Consider the following 17,671-nt stretch of genomic DNA (forward strand, 5'->3'; position numbering starts at 1 on the left):
ATATATATATATATATATATATATATATATATATATATATATATATATATATATTAATGATAAGAAAGAAAAACTCTGTCACATCAGGTGTTTTGTTTTATGTTAAGTTGCATCCTGCCTTATTATTTCATTCCCACTTCACCATATCAGGCTTGAATTTCTCTGAATAATGTGTGAATGCTTAAAACCCCTGTCACATTAGAGGCTGAATGAGGCTGAATGCCATCCAAATGAAAATTCAACATTCCCAAAGTGTCGAGGTGCATTAGAAGATGTCGGACAGCATTCTGAGAGCAGCCCGTCATCCGAATTGAGGCGATGTGAGTGTGGGGGAGCAGCAGCAACATGTCGTCGCGCCCCCGCCAACTCGGGGGGAGTCCTAATTGGAGTGTGGATGTAATCTCGTTGTTGCACTTGTGTAATGACAATAAATCTCATCCATTCCATCCATATATATATATATATATATATATATATATCAGTAATCCCCCTGAACATTCTGGGTACAACTCTGTTGTTACATTACAAGTGGCAGCTACTTTATAACTGCTGTAAAAAGAGTAAAAGTGACAGCTGTATGTTACAACATGATAAAACGGGTTTTGCTTGCCTCTACTGGTGGTTGGCTCTCACTGCGGTATTGTATCACTTCCTGTTCCGGAGCACAGCGGTGTTTTTCTGTATCTGTTAGCTGTTTAATCTGCGCAGTTAGATTGATCTAGTTATCTAGATTACGATTTGTTTCCCAGTGTAATCTTTATGTGTCTTAACTAAAGCACTCCTTCTGCTGAATCACCTCTAAATTATTTACACATTATTCACTTTGCGTGTTTTTAGGAATCCGCTAGCTTAGCGCAGCTACTAGCTCTTAGCCGATTTAGCATGGCGGCTTCTCCTGTCTCTCCTGCACTTTTCTGCTCTGGGTGTGAAATGTTTAGTTATTCCTCGGCCTCCTTTAGCAGTAACAGTACTTGTAATAAGTGTAGCTTATTCGTAGCTTTGGAGGCCAGGCTGGGCGAATTGGAGACTCGGCTCCGCACCGTGGAAAATTCTACAGCTAGCCAGGCCCCTGTAGTCGGTGCGGACCAAGGTAGCTTAGCTGCCGTTAGTTTCCCTCTGGCAGATCCCGAGCAGCCGGGAAAGCAGGACGACTGGGTGACTGTGAGGAGGAAGCGTAGCCCTAAACAGAAGCCCCGTGTACACCGCCAATCCGTTCACATCTCTAACCGTTTTTCCCCACTCGACGACACACCCGCCGAGGATCAAACTCTGGTTATTGGCGACTCTGTTTTGCGAAATGTGAAGTTAGCGACACTAGCAACCATAGTCAGTTGTCTTCCGGGGGCCAGAGCAGGCGACATTGAAGGAAATTTGAAACTGCTGGCTAAGGCTAAGCGTAAATTTGGTAAGATTGTAATTCACGTCGGCAGTAATGACACCCGGTTACGCCAATCGGAAGTCACTAAAATTAACATTAAATCGGTGTGTAACTTTGCAAAAACAATGTCGGACTCTGTAGTTTTCTCTGGGCCCCTCCCCAATCGGACCGGGAGTGACATGTTTAGCCGCATGTTCTCCTTGAATTGCTGGCTGTCTGAGTGGTGTCCAAAAAATGAGGTGGGCTTCATAGATAATTGGCAAAGCTTCTGGGGAAAACCTGATCTTGTTAGGAGAGACGGCATCCATCCCACTTTGGATGGAGCAGCTCTCATTTCTAGAAATCTGGCCAATTTTCTTAAATCCTCCAAACCGTGACTATCCAGGGTTGGGACCAGGAAGCAGAGTTGTAGTCTTACACACCTCTCTGCAGTTTCTCTCCCCCTGCCATCCCCTCATTACCCCATCCCCGTAGAGACGGTGCCTGCTCCCAGACTACCAATAACCAGCAAAAATCTATTTAAGCATAAAAATTCAAAAAGAAAAAATAATATAGCACCTTCAACTGCACCACAGACTAAAACAGTTAAATGTGGTCTATTAAACATTAGGTCTCTCTCTTCTAAGTCCCTGTTGGTAAATGATATAATAATTGATCAACATATTGATTTATTCTGCCTTACAGAAACCTGGTTACAGCAGGATGAATATGTTAGTTTAAATGAGTCAACACCCCCAAGTCACACTAACTGTCAGAATGCTCGTAGCACGGGCCGGGGCGGAGGATTAGCAGCAATCTTCCATTCCAGCTTATTAATTAATCAAAAACCCAGACAGAGCTTTAATTCATTTGAAAGCTTGACTCTTAGTCTTGTCCATCCAAATTGGAAGTCCCAAAAACCAGTTTTATTTGTTATTATCTATCGTCCACCTGGTCGTTACTGTGAGTTTCTCTGTGAATTTTCAGACCTTTTGTCTGACTTAGTGCTTAGCTCAGATAAGATAATTATAGTGGGCGATTTTAACATCCACACAGATGCTGAGAATGACAGCCTCAACACTGCATTTAATCTATTATTAGACTCTATTGGCTTTGCTCAAAAAGTAAATGAGTCCACCCACCACTTTAATCATATCTTAGATCTTGTTCTGACTTATGGTATGGAAATAGAAGACTTAACAGTATTCCCTGAAAACTCCCTTCTTTCTGATCATTTCTTAATAACATTTACATTTACTCTGATGGACTACCCAGCAGTAGGGAATAAGTTTCATTACACTAGAAGTCTTTCAGAAAGCGCTGTAACTAGGTTTAAGGATATGATTCCTTCTTTATGTTCTCTAATGCCATATACCAACACAGTGCAGAGTAGCTACCTAAACTCTGTAAGGGAGATAGAGTATCTCGTCAATAGTTTTACATCCTCATTGAAGACAACTTTGGATGCTGTAGCTCCTCTGAAAAAGAGAGCTTTAAATCAGAAGTGTCTGACTCCGTGGTATAACTCACAAACTCGTAGCTTAAAGCAGATAACCCGTAAGTTGGAGAGGAAATGGCGTCTCACTAATTTAGAAGATCTTCACTTAGCCTGGAAAAAGAGTCTGTTGCTCTATAAAAAAGCCCTCCGTAAAGCTAGGACATCTTTCTACTCATCACTAATTGAAGAAAATAAGAACAACCCCAGGTTTCTTTTCAGCACTGTAGCCAGGCTGACAAAGAGTCAGAGCTCTATTGAGCTGAGTATTCCATTAACTTTAACTAGTAATGACTTCATGACTTTCTTTGCTAACAAACTTTTAACTATTAGAGAAAAAATTACTCATAACCATCCCAAAGACGTATCGTTATCTTTGGCTGCTTTCAGTGATGCCGGTATTTGGTTAGACTCTTTCTCTCCGATTGTTCTGTCTGAGTTATTTTTATTAGTTACTTCATCCAAACCATCAACATGTTTATTAGACCCCATTCCTACCAGGCTGCTCAAGGAAGCCCTACCATTATTTAATGCTTCGATCTTAAATATGATCAATCTATCTTTGTTAGTTGGCTATGTACCACAGGCTTTTAAGGTGGCAGTAATTAAACCATTACTTAAAAAGCCATCACTTGACCCAGCTATCTTAGCTAATTATAGGCCAATCTCCAACCTTCCTTTTCTCTCAAAAATTCTTGAAAGGGTAGTTGTAAAACAGCTAACTGATCATCTGCAGAGGAATGGTCTATTTGAAGAGTTTCAGTCAGGTTTTAGAATTCATCATAGTACAGAAACAGCATTAGTGAAGGTTACAAATGATCTTCTTATGGCCTCGGACAGTGGACTCATCTCTGTGCTTGTTCTGTTAGACCTCAGTGCTGCTTTTGATACTGTTGACCATAAAATTTTATTACAGAGATTAGAGCATGCCATAGGTATTAAAGGCACTGCGCTGCGGTGGTTTGAATCATATTTGTCTAATAGATTACAATTTGTTCATGTAAATGGGGAATCTTCTTCACAGACTAAAGTTAATTATGGAGTTCCACAAGGTTCTGTGCTAGGACCAATTTTATTCACTTTATATATGCTTCCCTTAGGCAGTATTATTAGACGGTATTGCTTAAATTTTCATTGTTACGCAGATGATACCCAGCTTTATCTATCCATGAAGCCAGAGGACACACACCAATTAACTAAACTGCAGGATTGTCTTACAGACATAAAGACATGGATGACCTCTAATTTCCTGCTTTTAAACTCAGATAAAACTGAAGTTATTGTACTTGGCCCCACAAATCTTAGAAACATGGTGTCTAACCAGATCCTTACTCTGGATGGCATTACCCTGACCTCTAGTAATACTGTGAGAAATCTTGGAGTCATTTTTGATCAGGATATGTCATTCAAAGCGCATATTAAACAAATATGTAGGACTGCTTTTTTGCATTTACGCAATATCTCTAAAATCAGAAAGGTCTTGTCTCAGAGTGATGCTGAAAAACTAATTCATGCATTTATTTCCTCTAGGCTGGACTATTGTAATTCATTATTATCAGGTTGTCCTAAAAGTTCCCTAAAAAGCCTTCAGTTAATTCAAAATGCTGCAGCTAGAGTACTGACAGGGACTAGAAGGAGAGAGCATATCTCACCCATATTGGCCTCTCTTCATTGGCTTCCTGTTAATTCTAGAATAGAATTTAAAATTCTTCTTCTTACTTATAAGGTTTTGAATAATCAGGTCCCATCTTATCTTAGGGACCTCGTAGTACCATATCACCCCAATAGAGCGCTTCGCTCTCAGACTGCAGGCTTACTTGTAGTTCCTAGGGTTTGTAAGAGTAGAATGGGAGGCAGAGCCTTCAGCTTTCAGGCTCCTCTCCTGTGGAACCAGCTCCCAATTCAGATCAGGGAGACAGACACCCTCTCTACTTTTAAGATTAGGCTTAAAACGTTCCTTTTTGCTAAAGCTTATAGTTAGGGCTGGATCAGGTGACCCTGACCCATCCCTTAGTTATGCTGCTATAGACGTAGACTGCTGGGGGGTTCCCATGATGCACTGTTTCTTTCTCTTTTTGCTCTGTATGCACCACTCTGCATTTAATCATTAGTGATCGATCTCTGCTCCCCTCCACAGCATGTCTTTTTCCTGGTTCTCTCCCTCAGCCCCAACCAGTCCCAGCAGAAGACTGCCCCTCCCTGAGCCTGGTTCTGCTGGAGGTTTCTTCCTGTTAAAAGGGAGTTTTTCCTTCCCACTGTAGCCAAGTGCTTGCTCACAGGGGGTCGTTTTGACCGTTGGGGTTTTACATAATTATTGTATGGCCTTGCCTTACAATATAAAGCGCCTTGGGGCAACTGTTTGTTGTGATTTGGCGCTATATAAAAAAATTGATTGATTGATATATATAATAGCAGTAATCCCCCTGAACATTCTGGGTACAACTCTGTTATTACATTACAAGTGGCAGCTACTTTATATGATTTTATATATATATATATTTACACTAATATATATAAACACAGTGAGGAAAATAGGTATTTGATCCACTGTCGATTTTGCAGGTTTTCCCACCTACAAAGAACGGAGAGGTCCTGGTGCACTTCAACTGTGAGAGACAGAATCTAAAAAACAAATTCAGAAAATCACATTGTATGATTTTTAAATAATTAATTTGCATTTTATTGCATTAAATACATATTTGATACAGACCTTAATATTTGGTACAGAAACCTTGGCCTTGGTTGGAATGTGATTGACTGAATGTGTGTGGACAGGTGTCTTTTATACAGGTAACGAGTTCAAACAGGTGCAATTAATACAGGTAAAGAGTGCAGAATAGGAGGGCTTCTTAAAGAACAATTAACAGGTCTGTGAGAGCCAGAATTCTTGCTGGTTGTTAGGTGATCAAATACTCATTTCATGCATTAAAATGCAAATTAATTATTTAAAAATCATACAGTGTGATTTTCTGATTTTTTTAAATTTTTTTCTTCAGATTCTGTCTCTCACAGTTGAAGTTTACCTACGACAAAAATTACAGTCCTCTCCATTCTTTATATACAAACCCTGGCAAAAATTATGGAATCACCGGCCTCTGAGGATGTTCATTCAGTTGTTTAATTTTGTAGAAAAAAAGCAGATCACAGATATGACACAAAACTAAAGTCATTTCAAATGGCAACTTTCTGGCTTTAAGAAACACTATAAGAAATCAAGAAAAAAAGATTGTGGCAGTCAGTAATGGTTACTTTTTTAGACCAAGCAGAGGAAAAAAATATGGAATTACTCAATTCTGAGGAAAAAATTATGGAATCACCCTGTAAATTTTCATCCCCAAAACTAACACCTGCATCATATCAGATCTGCTCGTTAGTCTGCATCTAAAAAGGAGTGAACACACCTTGGAGAGCTGTTGCACCAAGTGGACTGACATGAATCATGGCTCCAACACAAGAGATGTCAATTGAAACAAAGGAGAGGATTATCAAACTCTTAAAAGAGAGTAAATCATCACGCAATGTTGCAAAAGATGTTGGTTGTTCACAGTCAGCTGTGTCTAAACTCTGGACCAAATACAAACAACATGGGAAGGTTGTTAAAGGCAAACATACTGGTAGACCAAGGAAGACATCAAAGCGTCAAGACAGAAAACTTAAAGCAATATGTCTCAAAAATCAAAAAATGTACAACAAAACAAATGAGGAACGAATGGGAGGAAACTGGAGTCAACGTCTGTGACCGAACTGTAAGAAACCGCCTAAAGGAAATGGGATTTACATACAGAAAAGCTAAACGAAAGGCATCATTAACACCTAAACAGAAAAAAACAAGGTTACAATGGGCTAAGGAAAAGCAAATGACTTCAGTTTTGTGTCATGTCTGTGATCTGCTTTTTTTCTACAAAATTAAACAACTGAATGAACATCCTCTGAGGCCGGTGATTCCATAATTTTTGCCAGGGGTTGTATACAACCCCCATTCCAATGAAGTTGGGACGTTGTGTAAAATGTAAATAAAAACAGAATACAGTGATTTGCAAATCCTCTTCAACCTATATTCAATTGAATACACCACAAAGACAAGATATTTAATGTTCAAACTGATAAACTTTATTGTTTTTGTGTAAATATTTGCTCATTTTGAAATGGATGCCTGCAACACATTTCAAAAAAGCAGGGACAATGGTATGTTTACCACTGTGTTACATCACCTTTCCTTCTAACAACACTCAATAAGCCTTTGGGAACTGAGGACACTAATTGTTGAAGCTTTGTAGGTGGAATTCTTTCCCATTCTTGCTTGATGTACGACTTCAGTTGTTCAACAGTCCGGGGTCTCCGTTGTCATATTTTGTGCTTCATAATGCGCCACACATTTTCAATGGGCAACAGGTCTGGACAGCAGGCAGGCCAAGTCTAGTACCTGCACTCTTTTACTACGAAGCCACGCTGTTATAACACGTGCAGAATGTGGCTTGGCATTGTCTTGCTGAAATAAGCAGGGACGTCCCCGAAAAAGATGTTGCTTGGATGACAGCATGTGTTGCTCCAAAACCTGGATGTACCTTTCAGTACTTGGCTTCGCCTCGTTGAATGGTATGTTCCAGCCTTCACCTCATGAAATATTTGTAACATTTAACTCATAAACATTCATTGTTTGTATTACACACACACACACACACACACACACACACACACACACACACACACACACACACACACACACACACACACACACACACACACACACACACACACACACACACACACACACACACACACACAGTGAGGAAAATAAGTATTTGAACAGCCTGCGGCTTTGCAAGTTCTCCCACTTAGAAATCATGGAGGGGTCTGAAATTTTCATCTTAGGTGCATGTCCACTGTGAGAGACGTAATCTAAAAAAAAAAACAAATCCGGAAATCACAATGTATGATTTTTTTAATAATTTATTTGTATGTTACTGCTGTAAATAAGTATTTGAACACCTGTGAAAATCAATGTTAATATTTGGTACAGCAGCCTTTTTTTGCAATTACAGGGGTCAAACGTTTCCTGTAGATTTTCACCAGGTTTGCACACACTGCAGCAGGGATTTTGGCCCATTCCTCTACACAGATCTTCTCCAAATCCTTCAGGTTTGGAGTTTCAGCTCCCTCCAAAGATTTTCTATTGAGTTCAGGTCTGGAGACTGGCCAGGCCACTCCAGGACCTTGAAATGCTTCTTACAGAGCCCCTCCTTAGTTGCCCTGGCTGTGTGTTTGGGGTCATTGTCATGCTGGAAGACCCAGCCATGTTCATGCAACATCACATATTTTGTGTCTGCTACCTTCAACCCGCGTGGAACGTCTTAATCCCAAACCTAATTTTAGGCATCTTTTTAAATACTACTCTGGAACCAACCCCAAATCCCAGTAGTCCATTTGTCAACCCCACTGAGGTCCTTAGTTTGGGTCTCATTAACATGTGGCCTCGAGCATGAGGCTAGAGGTCCAGAATGAAAATGGCATAGTTCAAAAGTAGAAGTATTCCACCTCGCGTGGCGCGATGCTATTCTAGTCTATAAGCATGCACTACTGGCTACAAAGTGAGCCTTTTACTCTGATTTCATCAACAAAAACAAGTATAATTCAAAGTTCCTGTTTGACATGGTGGCAACACTTATTCAAGGACAATCACCTGTAAGTCGCTCTCCTTTTACAACCCTAATTTTTTTTCGATTACTTCAACAAGAAAATAACTTAATAAATAACTTTAGGTTAAATATATCCCAGCCAATATCCTTGCCAATAATGCGGCACAATAGAGCTCAGAGGTCATCACTGGGTCATCAGAAGGTTGTTTCTAGGTTGTTCATTAACAGAGCTGTTATATTTTAACATTGGTGGTTGTTGCAGATATATTGCCTTGTCCTGTTCCAAAGGATACCAATAGTATGAGTGGGCCTGTGTTCAGAATTCTTTATAAATATGATTAATATGGAAAATTTATAAAGTAAGGTCCTCCTCCCACTATAAACTGATTAAGAGCTGATAAGGGAATTATGAATATACAATCTGCAGTTATTTGGTATCTTTTAAAGAATAATCATAGTGTGTTGACTTTCCAACTGTCAGCATCACAGATGCTGATTCAGACTAGTGACTAAATTAAGATGCGATTAATGTAGCTCAAAACAGAAAATCTTGAAGAAACAAGTTAAATATTCATGTTGCAGTCACAAAGGTTTATGGTGACTGAGATTAAACAAGATTTGTTTACACTTTTCAATTACTTATTAATCAGTGGCGGCTGCTGGTCTTTCAAAGAGGAGAAGCTCATTGTTGGCTTGCATCATTTTGTTGTTAACAGAAAAATCACCAAACCATTACTGGATCACTGCTTATAAATGTTCTCTGGACTCTGCAAAGAATTTGATGCTTTAAGACACTGATTCAAGTTACTAATGCCACATTATTGTTATGTGCAGACGCGGGTTGAGGAGCGGACCTGCGTCTGACTGAACCCAGCGCTAAATAACCAGAAAGCGGTTCCAAAAACAAAACAATTTAATTTTTCTCCCGTGCAATAATTGGTGTACAACATAAATGTGCGTTTGTCTGGCGAGGTGAAGGACGGCGCGCTCTCCAGCTCTGAAATGGATCAAAGCTCGGCGCTTCTGGACCCAGACTCACCGCCGAACACCCCCCAGGTGGATACGACAAACTGATTCTGTGAAGGATGGAAAAGGTGAGGTAAGTCAACAGCTACAACAAATATCCTTCAGAGGCACACACTATCAGCAACACATTCAGGTCTGAATTTAAGCTTTATGTAAATGAGCAGCTTCTCACAACAGGTGGAGGATCATCAGTCCATACGCCACGGCAGTGAGAAGCGAGCTGCACAATTCTCATCAATGTTCAAATATACTGCGTAACAAAATACCAAATTACTGTTAACACTTATTCAGACAATCAATCAATCCGATGTGTGCTGACAGCATGTGTCCCTCACCCGTCCTCCTTCACAGGCACGATGTGTCAAACCCAGACGCGGTCCTCAGCGTCTCACAAACGAACGTCACAAGGTCGAGTTCCCGGCAATTCTGCTTGAACCACTCATGGCTTAAATGCAGAATGCCATCTCATTATCTGCTTCAGCTGAAAGTCTTTAAATTTGCACATGAGCATCATCCACAGGTGCTGCGAGTCAGTAGGCCTGCACGTGAACATCTTCCACAGGTGCAGCTAATAATGCTGATGAGGGTGAAGGACTCTTCTGCCAGCACCTTCTCCACAGACAAAAACCAGTTTGCATACCACCTGGAGAGCAAAGAAAAGAAAAGAACACCAAAATGTCCAGCCAAACCCCCCAACACACAACAATTATCTTCCAAAATAAATAAATACATAATAATATTACCATATATTGTATGAACTAATTCATTAATGTTAGTGTTACATACATTATAATACATTAATACATATTATAATTATAATACATTGTTAGTTTTTTTGGGGGGGGGGGGAGGGGGGCATTTTCTCCCTGCAAGAATAGCAAACAGTGTTGGTTCAGAGAACGTTTTTACTGGCCAAATAGCATGCACACACAAGCATGACAACTAAATGCAGAAAACAAGATTTCCTCTGCACATTGCAAGTTTCTCCTGCATTGCATTTGTTCTGTTGCACGTGCAGTTGAGTTATGTTCTGGTGCAACGTAAACTTTCCATTTAGAAACAGGTGCGTGTCTGTGGATGTGTGAATGCGTGGATGGTTGCATCCTGTCCCCTCCTCTGTGGGTGCTGATGTGCGTGCTATGAATGGTGTGTGTGGGGGTGTCCATGAGTGGCTGTGAGAGTGTTGTGTGACTCTTACCTGTCCTGTCCTCGTCTTCCTGCTGTGTACAGGTGCCGGGGTTTCCGTTTAGTCGTGCGCAGCATCTGGGGGTTTCCCCTCCCCGGTCGCCGCAAACCAGTTTGTTTGCCCTGTGTTTTGGTTTTCATTTATGTTTCTTCCTCTATTTGGATTAGTTGATGTTAGTTCATGTTGATGGCAGCACGGTGGATTAGTGGTTCGCACTGTTGACTCACAGCAAGAAGGTCATGGGTTCAATTCCCACCTGTGGCCTTTCTGTGTGGAGTTTGTACGTTCTCCCTGTGTTTGCTCAGGTTTCCTCCCACATTTAAAGACATGCTGGTTAGGTGGATTGGAAACTTTCTAATTATCTAGGTCTCCCTCGCAAAGATTAAATTAAATGTTTTCCTGGGATCCGAGTCTCGCTCTGCTGGTTGTTGTGACAGCTGTTTTGCGAGGGTCCCGCTCCCTCACACTGGTAGTGTTTATTCCCCTGCTGTGTCTTGTCTTTTATTTTTCTCCCAGTGGTTGTCGGGGGGTGATGATCCACTTCGTTTCCACTGTGTCTTTCTTGGCTTGTCCATTTTATTTTCCAGCTCTGTTCACTTACTCGGTTTTATCTCCCACATGCTTCTTCTGTTCCATTCACCATTCACACCTGTCAATCATTGTTAGTCGTCACTCCTGTTTGTTAATTTAGTCACATCTGTGTCGTGGCTGGTTGACGGTTGATCATTTTCACTTGGTAAGTCTGTAAGAAACTTCCTGTTCATGCTACCTTTTTGTCACTCCGCTGGTTACAGCTTCACTTAATGCCCATCATTTGTAAAATGTCTTTTTCTTCACTGTCACGTTTTTTGCACAGCATATGACAACGGATGAAAATTGATAAGGTTTACTGGTATCAATACCATTATCGATTCTGTTTACCAGTCCTTACTGATTTTTTTTATGTGGGCACTTTCACATTAAAAGATACATATTGAAAATAGGTATTAATATCAAAACTGTGATAAAATTCTTTCTGTAATATTAAATTCTTGTACATCAGGCCCATATGGTGAATAATTATGGCAATTTTCTAAGTTTGACTATGTATTAATAGGGATGGGTAAGATTTTATTGATATCTGTGCCATTATCGATTCAACTTATGGATCCTGTTAAATATATTTCTGTATTTCTTTTGGTATTAAGGTAGTTATTATATTTAGGGTTATATTTTTAGTTTCATTTTTATTCTCACTTTCCTTTGTTCTCTCTTGATATGTGCATGTAGAACTGGATTTAACCGGTTTGTAGCACTTAGGATAAAGAGAGTTAGGTTACAATTATAAATCATATGTCTCCTGTTATTGCGCAGGCCTGGAGCAGGGGAATGGACCTCTCTTGAATGCCCACGGGCCCCAATAAGAGAAGGATTTTGCGAAATAAGGTCCGCCTCTGTCACGCATATGTAATCCTGTATAAAAACTGCTTGTATCCATTGTCCGGGATTCTGTAAGCACGGATCTTGCCTGTAAGAGAAGTTCTTGCGGGGCCCAGACCTGATTATTTTTGCTGTGACTTTGATTAAATTTAAAAGTGCGGAATAGTTCGAGTTTGTGCTTTGTAAGGGGCAGTATTACAGAAAGAACTGGGGGACGAATTAACAATCCGATTCTTTATCGATTCCCTTATCAATACCTCTTGTGAATTTTCTGTGAACTAAAAGTAGGCTTTACAGGTTTTCTATGTCAACAACATTTTATTGAGTCTTAAAGTAAATAAATATGAAATTGGTTACTGGATCCTTGCTCTCTGGACATACTGTAAATAAAATCTGTAGTTTTTGTCAAAAGCATTTCCTTATTTTATTATTATGGCTGCTCGGAGCTGTGTTTACATCTTGTTGGTCGTCATTTTGCATGTCCACTTCAAGCTTGTTTGCTATTAATTCCTCCAATTCAAACTCATCAGTGTAATAAAGTTTGCTCAGAGAATGGTTCTTTTCGTTGCTCATAATTTCTTTGTTCGCTTTTTGTTTTGTTTTATTTTGTACCGTGAAAATTGTAAACAAAGCCACAAATCTGATACGCGATCTGGTCCGATTGTCATGGTAACAGTCTGATATGGGAAAATATCAGACCAGAAATCAGCCAATCAGGGAGCACATACTGTCGTAGCCATACAATATAATAATTAGAGCACCGCAAACGCCCGCCAACACTAGTTTCCAATTCCACAAATTTTTACTTTGGAAAAAATTTCAAAGTCCTGTTAGAAATGGATTTTTATAAGATAAAATATAATACAAACTATAGATCAAAAGGGCTTTTCAATGTTAAACTCAAATATCCTCTAAATCCGCAATACAGATCAGATGCAGATCAAACTTAGTCTATTCACTGAGAGTGCAGGTTTGTACCTCATTGTCACAAATGGGAGTGATTGAGGCACTTGTGTTTGAAATATAATGCAAAATGTACACCAAACAGGTTTTTCAATATTAAATTCAAATGTCCACAAATCCACAATCCAGATTAGATCAGGATCAAAGTTTGTCAGGTGATAGTGAGTGCTAGTCTGCATTTTTCTCTTTTTGCTCTGTATGCACCACTCTGCATTTAATCATTAGTGATCGATCTCTGCTCCCCTCCACAGCATGTCTTTTTCCTGGTTCTCTCCCTCAGCCCCAACCAGTCCCAGCAGAAGACTGCCCCTCCCTGAGCCTGGTTCTGCTGGAGGTTTCTTCCTGTTAAAAGGGAGTTTTTCCTTCCCACTGTAGCCAAGTGCTTGCTCACAGGGGGTCGTTTTGACCGTTGGGGTTTTACATAATTATTGTATGGCCTTGCCTTACAATATAAAGCGCCTTGGGGCAACTGTTTGTTGTGATTTGGCGCTATATAAAAAAAAATTGATTGATTGATTGATTGATCTCACTTTCCAATATGAGAGTGATTGGTGTTATGGATAAGACGCGGATTGAGGAGTGGTCCAGTATCTGACTGAACCCAGCATGAAATAATCAGAAGCAGTTCCAAAAAGAAAACACATTTATTTTTCTCCCTTTGTGCTATACATGAAATACTAAATAATTAGAGTTCTGGTGAGGTGAAAAGGCGGCGCGCTCTCTCAGCGTCTCAACAGTCGGAGTCCGAACGTTCAGGACTCAGGAGTTCCGCCAACACCCCCCCCCCCCCCCCCCCCAGGTGACTTTCCCAGACTGTACTCTGCGAAGGAGGAACAGAGATGAGATTATTCAACACTTATTACTACGAAATATTGTTTAGAGGCAACTTATCAGCTACACGTTTAGGTCTGGTTTCAAAACTTAGTTCAAAGAGGCTGCTGCTCACAGCTAGTGGAGGATCATTAATCTGCACGCCACTGCCGTGAGGAGCACGCCAAACAATTTCCACCAATAATTACTTATAGCTGCGTATAAATGCCAATTTACATTCACGGATAAACTTTTCAGAATATTCACCTCTGTCGTGTGCTGACAACGTTTGCCTCTCACCCTCGTCCTCCTTCACAGGCGCGATGTCAGACTCTGAAACGGCCCTCAGCGTCCCCACACGGTCGTCACAAGGTCATATTCTCCGGCAATCTTATCCAACTCACTGCTGGTTTAAATGTAGTTCTTCATCACTACATTGGTACCAGCTGGAAGTCCTCAGATCTGCACGTGAACATCACAGGTGTCGTGGATTGTCCTGATAGAGAGCCGCACGAGAATGCAACAGGTGCAGCCAATCATCGTAACAGAGGAGAGAGACTCTTCTGCAGCACATTTTCCTCAGAGAACAGCCCCAAATCACCTGGGAAGCAAAATAAACACAAAACAACCCAACCTTGTCCAGCCAAACCCCCCCCAACACACAACAGTACCCCCCCGTCAACGGGAAGCCTCCCGGCGACCGCACAAACCAGACCCAAAAACAACCCCATACATCAAAGGCCAAAGCAGGAGGAGGGCAGAGATCACAGCAGGCAGCAGAGCCGGGAGATGCAGTAGAAAGGCTGGCCGGCATCAATACAAAAAAAAAAACATCCCGAAACAACCCCAACACACAAAAACAAAACACAAAAAAAAGGCCCCCAGCATCCCCCCCAGAGAATACCACAAACATACCCCAGGGAAGCACACCGGGGTAAACACAAAAGAAAAACACAATACCCAACCCAACACCCCCCCCGAGAGGACCGTCCCATCAAACCCTGGGGAAGAACAAAAAACACACAAACCCAAAAACCCCAACAAAGACCCCCCAACACACTGTCAAAGGAAAAAACAAACAACGCCCTCCCCTAACATGTGGAGCCCGACTTCCCCCAGGGGACCTCATCGTCAACCCCAGGAGCAACGACCACGGCAGGAGCCATCCAGGAATCCCCAGGCATACACGGGAGCCTTAACGTCCCCCAGAGGACCGTCCCATCAAACCCCAGGAGACACCCCCACAACCCAGGAACCCCACTCCAGCCCAACACGGCCGGTCGGCCCCACAGTCAACCTCCCCCCCAGAGGACCGTCCCATCAAACCCCCGGGGGGAACAGGAGGAAACAAAAACCCCAAACCCCCAGGGATTTCCAAAAACCACCCCAGGAGCAAACAAAAACTACAGAAAGCCCCATTGACCTCCCCAGCACCCCGAAAGACCCTCCAGGTCCGTCGGGAAACACATCGTGGCAATCGGCACAGGACTACTAAGCCGGAGAAGCCAATAGGAAAAACGCAACCCAGCTCCACCCCCAAGGGCAGGGGAAAACCGGCAAGATGGCCGGTGTCGACCCACCGACTATACTCCAGCCTACCAGGAGGGGTGGGCAGCGGAAAAGGCATACGGCACTGATCGGCCCCACCGCTCCGACTGGAGTATATCCCCACTGCCCGACACCTCAGCAATGCCAATGGCGAACGGTCAGAGGCACGCTGAGGCTGGAGAGGAACCGGGAAACAACTAAATCTAAGAAAAGAGCCCTGGACACCCCCCCCCCCCCCCCCAGGTGCAGAGGTCCTCATGGGAATGCCCAGCAACCAACCTGCACCACCCCACAACACCAAAGACGAACGGCCAGAAGTGTGTGAGGCTGGGGTTAGGGGACAGGGAAATAAAAACCAACAAAATAAAACGACCCATTCTGCTAACAAAAATTAAATAACTATAAACAATAAAAAAAACACATGCTTACCTGAGTCCAAACGAACTCCGACCAGCCAGCCTGTTCACCCCATCAGAACTACCTCAAGTGCTATACACAAAACCTGGTTTACAAAAACTCCCATTTATATCCCACAAAAATGTCCATAAAACACCTGGAGCCATATTATGATGCTGTCTCCTGACGCTCGTTTGACCGGGACAATATGGCTGTTCTGACCCTTCCAAGTTGCATTGGCTCGTCCACTAGAGGAGCTAGAGGTCCCGTCGGAGGAGTCTCAGAGGAACGAAGAAGAGGCGGTCCGGACTTGTGTCGGGGAAAACCCCGAGACAAAACACCCCGCTCGGACACTCGCCCTCTCTCTCATCCACGCTCCCTAATCCGATCGTCTAGACAAATAACCAAGGATATTAACTCATCTAAAGCCTTCGGTTCATCACGGACGGCTAGCTCATCTTTCAGGGAGTCATTCAACCCGCCTACAAACACCCCCTCAAAGCAGTAGCATTCCAAACAGATTGAGCGGAAAAGACTTGAAAATCCACAGAATAATCAGCTGTGCTTCGTCGCCCCTGTCGGAGGTTCAGCAATTGTTGAACCACAATATTTGTTTTCATCGGATGATCAAAAACCAAACGAAGTTCACAGGAATATTCATCAAAGGATTCTAGCAGTGATGATTTATTGCTCCCAAATCATCTCCAGGTGCTTCTGGACTTTCTCCTGAAATGGAACTGCTTCTGCTGCTGGGTCCATATTGGTTTGGCCGGAGAATTCTGTTATGGATAAGACGCGGATTGAGGAGCGGTCCAGTATCTGACTGAACCCAGCATGAAATAATCAGAAGCAGTTCCAAAAAGAAAACACATTTATTTTTCTCCCTTTGTGCTATACATGAAATACTAAATAATTAGAGTTCTGGTGAGGTGAAAAGGTGGCGTGCTCTCTCATGCGTCTCAACAGTCGGAGTCCGAACGTTCAGGACTCAGGAGTTCCGCCAACACCCCCCCCCCCCCCCCCCCCCAGGTGACTTTCCCAGATAGTACTCTGCGAAGGAGGAACAGAGATGAGATTATTCAACACTTATTACTACGAAATATTGTTTAGAGGCAAACTTATCAGCTACACGTTTAGGTCTGGTTTCAAAACTTAGTTCAAAGAGGCTGCTGCTCACAGCTAGTGGAGGATCATTAATCCGCACGCCACTGCCGTGAGGAGCACGCCACACAATTTCCACCAGTAATTACTTATAGCTGCGTATAAACGCCAATTTACATTCACGGATAAACTTTTCAGAATATTCACCTCTGTCGTGTGCTGACAACGTTTGCCTCTCACCCTCGTCCTCCTTCACAGGCGCAATGTCAGACTCTGAAACGGCCCTCAGCGTCCCCACACGGTCGTCACAAGGTCATATTCTCCGGCAATCTTATCCAACTCACTGCTGGTTTAAATGTAGTTCTTCATCACTACATTGGTACCACCTGGAAGTCCTCAGATCTGCACGTGAACATCACAGGTGTCGTGGATTGTCCTGATAGAGAGCTGCACGAGAATGCAACAGGTGCAGCCAATCATCGTAACAGAGGAGAGAGACTCTTCTGCAGCACATTTTCCTCAGAGAACAGCCCCAAATCACCTGGGAAGGAAAATAAACACAAAACAACCCAACCTTGTCCAGCCAAACCCCCCCCTCCAACACACAACAGATTGGGACACGTTTGATCAAGATATTATGTAAAATATACATTAAATGGAGTTTTCAATGTTAAATTTAAATGGCCACAAAATCTGTAATCTGGATTAGATCCGGATCAAACTTTGTCAGTCCA

The sequence above is a fragment of the Thalassophryne amazonica genome, chromosome 10 (assembly GCF_902500255.1).
Source record: "Thalassophryne amazonica chromosome 10, fThaAma1.1, whole genome shotgun sequence".
In the NCBI taxonomy this organism is placed as follows: domain Eukaryota; kingdom Metazoa; phylum Chordata; class Actinopteri; order Batrachoidiformes; family Batrachoididae; genus Thalassophryne; species Thalassophryne amazonica.